At 38.8% G+C, this 13,720-nt stretch overlaps 1 protein-coding gene across 4 annotated transcripts in view; it reads right to left on the reverse strand.

Moving 5' to 3' along the window:
- The window catches only part of ARHGAP39 (Rho GTPase activating protein 39), a 418,348-nt gene that overhangs the window by 86,399 nt on the left and 318,229 nt on the right, over window positions 1–13,720 (reverse strand). The window lies entirely within an intron of this gene.

Consider the following 13,720-nt stretch of genomic DNA (forward strand, 5'->3'; position numbering starts at 1 on the left):
ACTTTTCCACATACAGAATTGATCTTTTCTGATGCTGACATTTGGAAAGGGCTTCCTAAGTGAGGTACAGGTTCACTTAATTCTCTCAGTTGCAAAATTTGGATACAAAGTCTTGGTTCTTGGACTGGAGGGGACAAAAACTGGGAGAGCTGAGGTGATGGTTTTCTAAGTCACTAGAGGCCTACAGAGATCCTTTCTATTTGAGTTGGACACCCCTGCTCCATTCCAGTCTTGGGCTGGTGAGGAAGGGGTCAGGGTCTGAGCATTTATTTAGACAGAGTCTATGCTGTGCTAGGCCTTATGTACTAAGGGCTTTACAAATATCTCACTGATCATGAGAGGAGAGAAGAGGGCAGGATGAGAACTTTTGTTAAATGATTTGTTTCAACTTTAGGAAACCAGTTCTAGGCTCCATTTTAAATTAACATTCCTATCAAAGACCTGAGTTTTTCTGGGGACTAGTCTGTAACATGTTGGTACAGATAGCCTCAGACATGGATTCTGGATGACAAAAAGCCTACATTCCCATTCAGACAATGTAAAGTTTGTAGCTGAACTTGATTAGAAGCTTCCTCCTAAAAAAAATGCAAATGTGATAGAGTACTACCTGAAATAGGAAAAACCAGTTTTCAAATTGGACCCCATTTTCTCCCCCTTTAAGCCTAAACCAGCTTGCAGAATATAAGGAAAGTCAAAGCAGGTACCCTGCAAAGTCTGCACTAAGCTTGGATTCTCTCTAACCTCACAGGGCTGGAAGGGCCCTTTGAGACAGCATGGCTGGTAATGGCACTGGCCTAGGAAGACAGGAGATCTGGCTTCAAATCCTGGCTCTTTTACTGACTAGGTAATCTTGGGTAAGTCACAACTTCCCTGGGTCTGCACTTCCTCAACTGTGATAATTTTGAAGGTACTGAATTAGATGGTCTCTAATGTTCCTTGCTTCTACATTCTATGAAAAAGGATCAACTGAATTACAGAAGAACTATTACAACAATACTAGTGACAGTGTTCCAGTCTTCTCACATCCTACTCCCACCCTTCACTCTATGATCCCGTTATATCGGCATCCTGACTATTCCTCACAGACAACAGTCTTTCTCCTGATTTTAACTGTTTTCACCGGCTGTCCCCTGGACTGTCTGGAATGTTTTCCCTCCTCATCTTTACCTCTTGGCTTTCTTCAATTCTTAGCCAATGTTCTACCTTCTACAAGGAGCCTTTAACAGTTCTCTTTACTCTTTACCTTATTACTGAGACTACCCCTAATTTATTCCGTCAATATGTTTGTACATAATTGTTTTTGTTTTGTCTCCCCCATTTGACTGTGAGCTCCTTGACAGCAGGGATTGAACTTTTAAGAAGGTGGGGTTTCTCTGTATCCTCAGAAATTAGCACAGTGTTGGCACACAGTAGGCACTAATACATTCTAGCTGACTGACTGGCATGAGACATCATCAAGGACATGTATGAACAGAAAATAAGGTGGGTCAGTCACTTAAAGTGAAGGATGGCAGGTAGACAGATGCTATGTTACATTGGTACCCCTGCAATATTAAAAGAACCAAAGGGAAAACCTCTAAAATGTTGGTCAAAGTCTCTTTAGAGGATTTATGGCAATATATAATTACATAAGAGAACAAAGAACACAGAGATTGTGAGCTGCACCGGTGGAAAGAATAACTGCACCAATTACATCAAAGATCCAAAGTAATAACTAAAGTAATAATTCACATTTGTATTATGCTTTAAGATCATACAGATATTAGTCCTAATTTCCCAGAAATTAGGCGGGGGGAAACTCCAAGTAACTGTTGATGCTAAATAGAGGCAATACAAAGAATCCTAGGACCTCAGAGCAAGAAGGAAAATCAGGGGCTATCTAGTCCAATGCATTTCTGGGTAAGAAGGAAGCAGAATCACTTTGATGCCCTTGTCTCTAATGGCACCCAGGTTGGATGTTGGTTCCTGAACTACAGGGCACCTCAGATGTTCCATTCTAAGAAATAAATTATAAGAGAGTCGGAGGCTAAACAAGTACAGTGGTTTTAGAATCTGAGGATCTGGCTAATTCAAACTTCAACTCTCCCTATTTTGTCTGACCTTGGGCAAACCCTTTCACTTTTCTAGGCCCCAGTTTCTTTATGTGTAAAATGAAGGGAGATGGGTGTATACTAGATCTAAGGGCTAAGACTGTCACAGTATTTATAGCTTAGCCTCTCTATTTACTTTAATATGGCTACTGCTGCTATTCTAAACTGTAGCTTTGTGGAATTTTAAAGAGTAGATTCATTTAAATACCATTGGTTTCAAAGAAGGCGCAATCCAAGTCAAAAGCTACACAAGAATAATGAACAAAAGTGGTTTTCTTTTCTTTTGAACTAGATGCCTATTTTAGCTCTCATTCTGGCTGGAATATTCTGTCGAAGGCCACCTTTTGAACCAGGCAGGACAAAAAAGTAATGTTTTTGCCTTGTAGGTGGCTTATGGAATCTGGCAATGGTGGCCCCAATTACCTAAGAAGCAGGGATTGTGCAGAAGTCTGCAGTTCCAGGATGAAGGTACAGTAGCCAATTGAAGCTAACCAGACTAGAGGCTCAGCAAGAAGATAAGTAAGGGAAAGAGGCATCCTGGTCTTCATTCTATCCTGCCTCTATGAAAGAGACTGACTTAAGCAAGTTATTATCCTCTCTAAGCCTGTTTACTCCTCTGTAAAATGAGGGGCTAGACTAGATAAAGGTCGATTCCAGAACAAGCGTTCTGAATCTGTGATCTTGTACTGATCGCTTTACTTCTTGTTTCAAATGCACTATGACTACAAGTGTAGTTATAAGAGCTCAGAATTATAGCACAGCAGATTTGGAAGGGACTTCTGAAGATCTTTATTTGAATCCCTTAACTGAGATACAAGGGTCCAAATCTCATAGTGCTATTGGCTGAAAACACTTTCAACAATATGGTCCAAGTTTTTTTTTTTTTTTTGGCTAACTTTGGAGTGATCTGCCCTGTTATTTCTCTGCTATTCTATGAGGCATATATTTGAATATTTGAAGGATTCGCATGAAAAAGAAGGCTTAGATTTGTTTTGCTTTCTGTCTCTTATCTTCCTTCCCCTCTGAGGTTACTTTTCATCTACTCTGTATCTATCTTGTATGTACCTATTTTAATATATATATATGTACATATTTATAATCTCCCTCATTAGACTATGAGTTCCTTAAGAACAGGGACTGTTTTTCCCTTTCTTTCTGTCCCCAGTGGTTAGCAAAACAGTGCCTGGCAAAGAATAGATATTTAATAAACACTTGCTGAATGACTTTAACTCCCGATTTCCATCTGTGCTAGAACTTTCCTATTATCTCTTTCCCCTCATTTCTTTTTTTTTTTGAGGGGGGAAGTCAGAGCAATTGGGGTTAAGTGACTTGCCCAAGGTCACACGGCTAGTTTTTTGTGTTAAGTGTCTGAGGCCATATTTGAACTCAGGTCCTCCTGACTCCAGGACCGGTGCTCTATTCACTGTGCCACCTAGCAGCCCCTTTCCCCTTATTTCTGGGAGAGAGTTGGACCCATTATATGAGCCAGAGTTCTTTTTTAGCCCAGGAATGGGGTATGTGAGGCACAACATAGGGGATCCTCCTTTCAGACTGTTAAGTAACAAAAGCACGACTGTTCCTATTCAGAGTCCTGAGTTCAAAAAATGACCAGAAATAGAAAGATTTTAGGACAGGCGATATAGTGGAGGAGGAGAGAAAAAAGGGAAGGAGAAGAAGCAAATAGGGAAAGTCTTGTATCTCAGCTGCTATGGGAGATTCTGATTTTTCTTTCCAATGAGCCAAGCTGGCCCCCAGGGCCCAGTGATCATTTTAGTTGTCATTAAGTCATATCTGAGTGTTAATGACCCCCAATTTGGGATATATTTGGCAAAAATACTTGGACTGGTTTGCCATTTCTTTCTCTGGCTCATTTTACACATAAAGAAAGTGAAAGTTGGTAAATATCTGAGTCTAAATTTGAAGTCAGGAAGATGAGTCTTTTCTGACTCCAGGCCCAGCTCTCTATCCAATGTGCCACTTAGCTGCTTTCCAGTGCTCGTTATCCTTTTGCATTTTCTTATTCCTCTTAGCACTAAGCAGACTGGGGCGCACCAAAGAAGCACTTAATAAATATTTGCTAAAGTGAGCTGGATTGGAAAGTCAATGAGAGAGATAACTTCCTGTTCAAATACTTAAATGATTCATGGGTGTCATTGGTGTGTGTACCTCTCCCACCAACGCAACCCTTCCATACCTTAGTAGAGTGTCTTCCACAGTTGTGTAGCCTAAAAGAATTATCACTTTGAGGAATTAATGCAAAGAAATGCAAGGCCACCTAGGCTTACCAGCAATCCTTGAAACTACTTGGTACCAGCTAAGAAATAGAGTGGTGGATCAGTGAATAGGTTAGGTATACAAAACACAGTAGTTAACGACTATAGTAATCAACTGTTAGATAAACCCAAAGACTCCAGCTTCTGAATAAGAACTCACCATTTGACAAAAACTGCTAGGAAAACTCTAAAATAATATGCTAGAAAGTAGGCATAGACCAACATCTTAAACTGTAAACCAAAATAAAGTCAAAATGGTACAAAATTTAGATAGAAAGGGTGATACTATAAGCAAACTAGGAGAGCAAGGAATAGTTTACCTGTCAGATTTATGAAGAAGGGAAGATTTTATGACCAAACAAGAGATAGAGAGCATTATGAAATGCAAAATGGATAATTTTGATTGCATTAAATTGAAAAATTATTGCACAAGCAAAGCCAATGCAACCAAGATTAGGAGGGAAGCAGAAAACTGGGAATGAATTTTTACAACCAGTGTCTCTGTTAAAGGCCTCATTTCTAAAATATATAGAGAACGGAGCCAAATTTATAATAATATAAGTCATTCCCCAATTGACAAATGGTCAAAGGAGATGAACAAGAGTTTTCAGAGGAAGAAATTAAAGCTATCTACAGTTATATGAAAAAATGCTCTAAATCACTACTGATTAGAGAAATGCAAATCAAAACAACTCTGAGGTATGATATCACAGCTATCAGAATGGCTAACATGACAAAACAGGAAAATGATAAATGCTAAAGAAGATGTGGGAAAACTGGAACACTCACTAATACATTGTTGTGAACCAAAACAACCATTGTTGAGAACAATTTGAAATTATTCCCAAAGGATTGTAAAACTATGCATACCCTTTGACCCAGCAATATCACTTCTAGGTTTGCATCCCAAAGAAATAAAAAAATGGGAAAAGTACCCACATGTACAAAAATATTCATAGCAGCTCTTTTTGTGCTGACCAAGAATTGGAAATTAAGGAGATGTCCATCAACTGCGGAATGAATGAACAAGTTGTGGTATATGAATGTAATGGAATACTACTATGCTATAAGACTTCAGAAAAACCTGCAAAGACTTATATATACTGATGCTGAGTGAAATGAGCAGAATCAGGAGAATATTGTACACAGTAACAATCACATTTTATGATGATTGAATTTGATAGACTTAGTGCTTCTTAGCAATACAAGGATCTAAGACAACTCCAAAAGACTCATGATGGAAAATGCTATCTATCCCCATCCAGAGAAAGAACTCTGGAGTCTGAATGTGGATGGAAGCATACTATTTGCTTTTCTTTTTTTCTCATGGTTCCTCTCATTAGTTCTATTTCTTCTTTACATCATGACTAATGTGAAAATGTTTAATATGAAAGCATAAGTAGAGCCTATATATATCAGACTGCACAACATCTTGGGGAAGGGGGGAAGAGGATGAGGGGGAGAAAATCTGAAACAAAATCTTATGGAAATGAATGTTGAAAACTAAAAATAAATGAATTTTTAAAAAGAATGATCACTTTGAGATTAATAATAATAACAACAATAATAGCTAATATTTATATAATATTTATGTGCCAGGCACGGTGCTAAGTGCTTTAAAATTCTCTCAGATAGCTCTCAGGAAGTATATACTCAGGCTTATACTTGAATGACAGGTATACAGTCTTTATCACTGATCTGATACTCAAAACCATTCAGTATAAGAGGTCCTGTCAGAGCTTGTATTCCTCTGACAGAGCCCTTGAGAATCCTGGAACCTCATCCCCTCCCCCTCATCAAGATAAGGAATATGAATAGGGTTTTAGTGAATAGAGTGACTTCTACTGGGAAAATACAGGTTCTTTTCATTGTTTTTTAAAGGAGTCCCTGAGTGAATATACCTTATAATTAATAGTTTCTGCAGTGAGGGAATGTAGTTGGTACAGTGGATTGAGTGCAGGAACTGGAATCTTCCTGAGTAAAAATCTAGCCTCAGACACTTACTGGTTGAGTGACTCTGGGCAAGTCACTTAACCAACCATATTTGCTTTAGTTTGTTCCTCATCTGTAAAGTGAGCTGGAGAAAGAAATGGCAAACCACTCCAGTATTTTTGCCAAGAAGACCCCAAATGGGTTCACAAAGAGTTGAACAAAACTGAAAAAGACTGAACAACAACCATAACCAAGATGAATATGTTGGTGGACAATCTCTGTGGCTTTTCCATTCAAAGCATATTACAGACTGGGAAAAAAAAAAGTATAACTATACCCACAGTTCTAGCTACCTTAGATTCATCAGAACCTCAGGAGCTGCATTTTCAATATCAGACTAATAACTAACATTTTAGTGGCACATCTAGTTATTTTTTCTCTAATTGGAATTTGCAACGAAATAAAGTTTTTTCATGATTAATAATTTATACATAAGAATCATTCTAATCTCAGCATAATCTGTATCTGCAATATTAACCTTCTGATCGTTTCCCATAGAATGTCAAAAACACTGGTCTGATTGTTTCTTCAACTGTCCATATCACCTGACTCACAGAATGAAGACCACAGGAACATTTTCATGATTACAGCAAGAAAATTAACAGCAGATGATTATTAACTTATCTTCAGTTACAAGAGATGTAGGGTTAGGTGGTGCAGTGAATAAAGCATAGGCCCTGAGTCAAATGTGGCATCAGACACTTAACACTTACTAGCTGTGTGACCTTGGGCAAGTGACTTAACCCCAACTGCCCTGCCCTTCCCCCCTCCCTGAAAAAAAAAAAAGAGAGATGTAGGGAGACTATCTAGCAGATGTGTACTGGAGATATCTCTAACAAGCTTGAGCCTATTGTTAGCATCATTTGCACCTTGGAAATTGATAAATGCTACAAATCAGGACTTCATTTATTGTGGTGGTGATTGTCTAGACTTGAGAAAGTGATGGAGAAAACGTTAATAATACAAATTAATAAAAATGTGTCAGGGCACATTTCCCCCCCCAGAAAGCCAGCTGTTAAACATTTACCAGCACGATTCTGTATATATTCTAGTTACTCTTGTGATCCTAAAGGTCTAAAAGCCTTAGAGATGATCTAGCCAGAAATCTTTTATTTTATAGATGAGACAATTGAGGCCTAAAGAGATTAAAGAACTTGTCAAGGTCACAGAGGGCGTAAATAGTAGAGCTGGAGCTCAAATCTAGGTCACTTGACTCCAAATTATCCAGTGTACTTTCTACAGTGTTATACCATTTCTCAGTTGACAAATGCCTTTGTCAGTTGACTAATGCCTTTAAAGGAGCTGGCTAAGGAGTAAGAGGAAAAGAAAAGTTTCAAATGCTAATTATCACTGAACATAAGAAGTGCTATTGCAGAACCATCATGATGTAGTGAAAAGAAGGCTGGATATGGAACTAGAGAACCTAGGTTTGAATCCCTGTGACACTCCCTATTGTTTGTGCCTGTAACATATCCTTGAAGGCAGATTATTGGGAAACATGGGGTAACTACAGGGTTATTTTTATACATCACAAGGTGTGTGTCTTTGATCAATCCCCTTCATAGAGTCAAAGAATTTGAGATATGGAAGGGACCTCAGTGGCTATCAACTCTATGATGACAAAGGAGTTCTTATGATAATATATTTTGCAAATGCTCATCCAGCATCTGTTTGAATCCCTTCAAAGAAAGGAGCTATTATGGCCTGAGGCAGCCGATTCCACTTCTGAAAAGCTCTGTTAGGAAGTTTGCTCAATCTTAAGCTTAAATTTGCCTCTTTTGTAACTTTTATCCATTCCTCCTCTTTTGTTTTTTTTTTAAACCTCTGGAGCCAAACAACAAATCTAACCCCTTTTAGAAGTGATTCTTCAAATATATGAAGGCAGGTCACACTTTAGATTTCTCCAGTCTAAATGGCTCCACAGCCTTCAACAAATCTAAATATCAGGGTCTCAATGTTTCTTATCATCCTGGATGCTTCTGTGGATACTCTCAAAATCATAGTACCTTCTGAAACTTTTGAATCAGAACCTTCTGAATCATGCTGGGGGCAGAGCTCACAGGTTGGAGTTGTAGGAAGTGGTAAACCATAGTCCCCATCTCCCAAACTCCTCCAAAAAGATTCAGAAAACACACTACAATGGCTCCTGGTGGAGAAATCCAAGAAAAAGTCATAGTCAATAATTTTTCCAGCACAGGATGGTATACAGAGAAGAGAGGTCTGTGGACACTGGGGACTGGGTTTGGTCAGGAGGACTCCAGAATAGGGAGAGGCTATGAATAGATGCCAACTCATTACCCAGGGTCACAGATTCATCGAAGAGGTAACCTGCACCCAAGATGGGGTGTTCTAGGATAAGGAGTAGTTGTGGACCCTAGGCTGGGAGAGAAAAACAAGGTCATAAACAAGGAGCAGCAGTGTGGCTGGGACCCCAGGAGTTCTAACTCTCAGTTCTAACCTCTGGTCCAATATGAAGCCTACAGAGAAATAACCAGGGAAGAAAACACACATCAAAGGGAAACATCATTCTGTCGCTCTCAATCAGCAGAGCTTCCCAGCTGGCTGATAGACCTATGTCAGGAACTTGCAGAGCTCAGACAAGGGAGGTAGCAATTAGATTTTCCTAAACATGACATTTGAAGCAATAGTAAAAGAAAACTGCCCAAGGGGCAGCTAGGTGGCATAGTGGATAGAGCACTGGCCCTAGAATCAGGAGGACCTAAACTTAAATACAGCCTCAGACACTGAGCTGTGTGACCCTGGGCAAGTCATTTAATGCCGAGTGCCTTTAAAAACAAACACAAGGAGGCAGCTAGGTGACACAGTTAATAGAGCACTGGCCCTGGAGTCAATAGGACCTGAGTTCAAATCCAGCCTGAGACACAACACAAAAACTAGCTGTGGAACACTAACTGCCCCCCCCCCCAAAAGAGCAAAAAATAAAAACAAAAAAACCCAAACACAAAAAAACCTGCCTAGATCTTTTAGAACCAGAGGGCAGAGTATAATCAGAAAGAATCCACAGATCACCTCCTGAAAGAAACTAAAAATGAAAACTTCTAGAACCATGACAGTCAAAATCCACAGCTTCCAAGTCAAAACAAAAACAAAAAACACTACAAGAAGCCAGGAAGAAAGAATTCAAGGACGAAGAAGCCACAGTCAAGATTACATGTGATTACTGCCACGATTATAAAGGATCAGAGAACTTGGAATGCAATATTCCAGAAGGCAAAGGATATGGTTTTACAATAAAAAGTAAATTTTCCAGAAAAACTGAGTGTGATCCTATATGAGAAAAAAAATGGATTTTAGTGAAACAAAATAATATAAATACAGAGAATATGAAATAAACTGAGTCTATTAATTAGATTCTCACATAGAGAATCTAAGTATTTATGATGAAAAGACCAGAGTTGCATAGAAACTGTGTAGTTTTAACACAGGTGTTAAGAGAAACAAAAAAGGCAAACATGAATGACCAATTATGAAGGACTATACAAGGTTAAACTGCTGACATTCAAATGTGAGGAGATGATACATGTGTCTCCTCTGAGTTCTATCATCAGGAGTCACAAAGTCTAATTATGAGAAGATCTGGCAGCAGTTCTGCTATGTCCTGATGATCTTAATAGAAAGAGAGGGTAAGAGGAGTGCACTGGAGGGAGGGAGGAAGGAAAGTAAGATTAGGAAAAATTACCTCACAAAATATGGTTGTAGGGGGGCAGCCAGGTGGCTCAGCGAGTAAGAGCGCCGGCCCCAGTGTCGGGATGACCTGGGGATCAAATCCCGGGCTCAGATACTTAGTACCACACCCAGAAATAACTGGCTGTGTAACCTTGAGCAAGTTACTTAACCCCAATTGCTTTAAAAAAAAATTTTGGTTGTAGGGCAGAGCCAAGATGGTGGAGTAAAAACAAGAACTTGTCTGAGCTCCCACCCCAACCACCTCCACTACCTGTAAAATATGACCCTAAACAAATTTTAGAGCTAGAAAACCCACAAAGTGACAGAGAGAAACAAATCTCCCACTGAAGGCAGCTGGGCAGGCCAACAGAAAGGGTCTATCACACTGAGCTGGGAGTGAAGCACTGTTCCATGTGAGCCACGGGGTCCCAAACTTTAGAAGAGTAAATCACCAGCAACTGTGGCGGTTTCTACACTTCTCAACCTATAAATACCAAAGAGAAAGTAAAAGTCCAGTGGTGAACTGTTAGAACTAGGTGATAGAAGCACACAGTCAGGCCCCTGCCCCCCGGGCAAGAGGTAGAGGAGGTGTGGAGATTTGGGACACAACTCTCTCCACTCTGGAAGCAGAGTTCTACTGTGGCAAAGAGCTCAAAAGTCAAGTAGCAAGATAAGCAAGCAGAGGAAGTGCAATCATACCATAGTATCCTTTTTTTGGGGGAAAAAAGGGATCAAAAATCGAACCAGAAGAAGTCAACAAAGGCAAAACTCCTACATCAAAAGCTTCCAAGAAATATGAACTAGTTACAGGCCATGGAGGAGCTCAAGAAGGATTTTGAAAATCAAGTAAGAGAAGTGGAAGAAAATTTGGGAAGAGAAATGAGAATGATGCAAGAAAATCATGAAAAGAGAGTCAACAACTTGACTGAAGAAAATAACACCTTAAAAAATAGACTAACTCAAATGGCAAAAGAGGCCCAAAAAGCCAATGAGAAGAATGCCTTAAAAGGCAGAATTGCCCAGATAGAAAAGGAATTTCAAAAACTCACTGAATAGAATAATTCCTTCAGAATTAGATTGGAGCGAACAGAAGCTAATGACTTTATGAGAAATCAAGGTACTGTTAAACAGATCCAAACGAATGAAAAAATAGAAGGCAATGTGAAATATCTCAATGGAAAAACCACTGACCTGGAAAATAGATCCAGGAGAGATAATTTAAAAGTTATTGGACTACCTGAAAGCCATGATCAAAAAAAGAGCCTAGAAATCATCCTTCAAGAAATTCTCAAGGAAAACTTCCCTGATATTCTAGAACCAGAGAGCAAAATAGAAATGGAAAGAATTCATCAATTGCCTCTTGAAAAAGATCCCAAAAAGAAAACAAAATTTGGTTGTACAAGTAGCATTCTATAAAAACAAATACGAAGGAGGGGAGGAGCATGTGACACCTGAACCTGCTGACAGTGAATGGGAACTGGTCAAAGGAAGGAAAGAAACACATATACACAAAGTCAGGTAGAGAAGTACATTTCATTTCACAGGATAAAAAGAAGTAAAGAGGAGAAGGGAGAAGAGGCTATTATTACTGGTAGGGTAAATTAAAGGAGGGATTAGTCCTAAACAAAACAAACTCTAAGGAGGTACAAAAAAATTTATAAAAGCTCCTATTAGGGTGGCAAAGAACTGTAAACAGAGGGGGTATCCATCAATTAATGTGAATAGCTTAGTGGTACCACTGTAGAGCACTGGGCTTGAAATCAGGAAGACTCATTGTTAGGTGTTCAAAATCAGCCTCAGAAACTTACTAGCTGTGTGATCCTGGGCAAATCACTTACCCCTGTTTGCCTCAGTTCTGCATCTGAAAATGAGCTGGAGAAGGAAATGGCAAGCTGTTTCAGTATTTTTGCCAAGAAAACCCCAAAATGGAGTCACAAAGAGTCAGACACAATAAAAATAAATGAACAATGAATCCATCAGTTAAAGAATGGTTGAACATGTCATGATATACAAATGTGATAGAATATTATTGTGCTATAAGATATAATAAAAGAGATGGCTTTAGCAAAACCTTGGAATACTTCTATGAAAATGAGGTGAATAGAATAAGGACAACAATTTATATAATGATTACGATATTGTAAAGACAAAGAACTTTGAATGACTTAGAAACTCTGATTATTGTGAACCATGACTGAAGAGAACTAATGATGAAACATATTATTTAACTCCTGATACAGAGGTGAAAGTCTCAAGAGTACAGAATTTTACATACATACACAGATATATATGTACATATATATATAGATTAAAAAAAGATATATATGTGTGTATATATATATCTCAAACATATATTATTCTGGACATGGTCAATGTGGGAATTTGTTTTGACTATACATGTTTGTAATATGGGTTTTGTTTTTCTTTTCTTCTCAACTGAGGTGAAAGAGAGGAGGTGTATTTTTTATGATTGAAAATATAAAATTTAATTTAAAAAATGAAACTATGGCACCCAGAAATAAGCATAGAGTTTCAAATTCAGTTTAATGGGACTAAAGTGCAGTGGAAATAATATCTATCCCCTGATTCTTGGAAACTATTCCTTTTTTAATTCATCCCAAGATTGCTTTATGTTACACTGAACTGGGCCCCCATGTCACTTAGCCACTTCTATTACATTTAGGCTATCATTTCCACCTTCTCTCCACTGGAATTGCCCCTGAAACAATCCTGGGCTCTGACTGCTGAACTATCACTTGATTTTGGCAGGATCCAGGTTTCCACTTCAGTTCCTAGCTACTGCCACACTGCTAGGCCCTTGATTCCCCCTAGCTTTCTAGCCTTGCTTTTACATGTTATCGTATAGTTTTCAATGTAAGTTCCTTGAGGGAAGGGGCCATCTTGCTTGCTTATTTTTGAATCTCCAGCATTTGGTATAATGCCTGGAACAAAGTAAGGACTTAATAAATGCTTTATCTATTAATACATAGCTTTTTTGGCCACCACATCACACTGTTGATTGATACTTAGCCTGAAAACAACCAGACCCTAGAGATCCCTTTCAGAACAACAGATGTTTCATTGCTCCTCTACCTTATACTTTGTGAAGCTGTTTTTTTTTTTTTTTTTAACCTTAGTGTAAAAGTTTATGTTTATCTCCAATCAATTTCATCGAATAAGATTCAATCTGTCATGCTATCTTTTGGATCCTGACTTTATCACCCAAATTGGCTATTCCTCCCAGCTCTGCGTCATCTTTATGTCTGACCTTATCTACATCATTAATAAAATAGAAAAAAATAAAGTAAAAAAAAAAAGATTAAAAAAACAGTACATAGCTAAGTACAGGTCCCTGGGCTACTCCACAGGAGTTGTCCTTCATTCTCAAAGAGGATCAATGGCATCAGGAGAGTGATGTCTTTACTTACAAGTGAACTGGATTTAAATGAGGCAGTGGCTATGCAAAATCACTGACCTCACCATCTCCTCCAGAGGCATCAGAATCCAGTGGCAAATCCTAGGTCATGATGATGACTGACAATGGCCCCTGATACTTTATCAAAAACTTGGCTAAAATCTAGGTAAATGCCATGCCACAGCTCTCAGAGGGGCTTTCCTTTCCCTCCCCTAGCCCAAGAAGGAACAGCAAGAAGAAAGGAGACAGGAGCAGGGGGGAGG

The sequence above is a fragment of the Petaurus breviceps genome, unplaced genomic scaffold (genome assembly GCF_028583685.1).
Source record: "Petaurus breviceps papuanus isolate PSGF00001 unplaced genomic scaffold, PetGlider_PUasm1.0 441, whole genome shotgun sequence".
NCBI lineage: Eukaryota > Metazoa > Chordata > Mammalia > Diprotodontia > Petauridae > Petaurus > Petaurus breviceps.